Raw genomic sequence first — 1,209 nt, 5'->3', positions numbered from 1 at the left:
TTTAGTACCCACATGTTACATTTCAACAGAGATTTAGGATTCTTGTAGAAGTTTGCCCAACTATCTCACAAAAAGGAACATCCTGCTGATGTTTGTTAAAGCAGAAGTTACAGACAAGCTATTTGGCAACGACTGTATTAGACTTCTCAGAAGTTACAACTGAGACAAGGTGTACCTACCCCATGTAGCCCAGCTATGAGAAACACCTTTGGACTTGGTGTCCAAAAGATGGGTCAGCAATGCTTTTAAGTGATATTAGATATCTTCTAGGGCAGGAGGGTAATGAAACATAAGCATAACCCACTTGGAATTAAATGAGGTGAAACTAAGATTCCTGGCTTGTTTTTTTCTTGCTGGATAATAAGCATGGTGATCTTTGTCAGTTCAAAAAGGTGATTCCTGAAGTGACCCGAATTTTAACAGCTTGACTGTGTCAGGTGACAGGGCACGCCAGCTCCAGAAAAGTATTGATGATTAACGTGTAATGATCAAAGCTGAGTTGGTGCTGACAATGCAAATGGCAGAGTCAGAGCAAAACTATGACTTTCTACAGATACTCAAAAAGTCAGCTGGTCACATAATGCAAAGTTAGTTGTTAGGGTTTTTTTACAAATACACAGGTGTTTTTTATAGTACACAATGAGGAAGCCGGTGTGCTTTTTTGTAGGTGGTTTATTAGGGGAAGAAGCAAGTGCCTCTACTTTTCACAAAGGATCTTTGCTTTTCCTTCTCTCACTGAAAAGAGAGAAGCCTTGGCAGGGGTGTCAGTGCACAGCCGCAGCCGCTCTGCCGGTGCGGTGTGGTTGAGGCCCGCAGCCGGCGATGGGCAGCGCACAGCTCGCAGCCAGCCAAGGCCGCCCATCCTTGCCGACACACGCAAGGACCGTGTGGAGCTGTTCGTTTTCTTCCGTCATTTCACGGATTCCCCTTGGCACAGTTCTGGGCCTCCTGCCTCACGGCGCAGCCGGCCCGTTCGTGTCCCGTGGACACCCTGCGCGAACCCCACGGCCGGGAGGTTCCCGGCGGCTCCTGACGTTCCCGCAGCGCCGTCCCGGGCCACGCGAGAGGAGCTTCCCGGGACTCCCGGGACCGCGCGACTCCGCAGGCGCCGAACTACAAGTCCCAAAAAGCTTTGCGCGCAGGGCCCGCAGCCGCCTGAGCCAGTGAGGGGCCGGGCTTGCTGGGACTAGTAGTGTGGCAGGGCGGATG

The sequence above is a fragment of the Poecile atricapillus genome, chromosome 1 (genome assembly GCF_030490865.1).
Source record: "Poecile atricapillus isolate bPoeAtr1 chromosome 1, bPoeAtr1.hap1, whole genome shotgun sequence".
Classification (NCBI taxonomy): Eukaryota; Metazoa; Chordata; class Aves; order Passeriformes; family Paridae; genus Poecile; species Poecile atricapillus.
The sequence above is the reverse complement of the archived record's forward strand: the minus strand, read 5'-3'. Positions refer to the sequence as shown.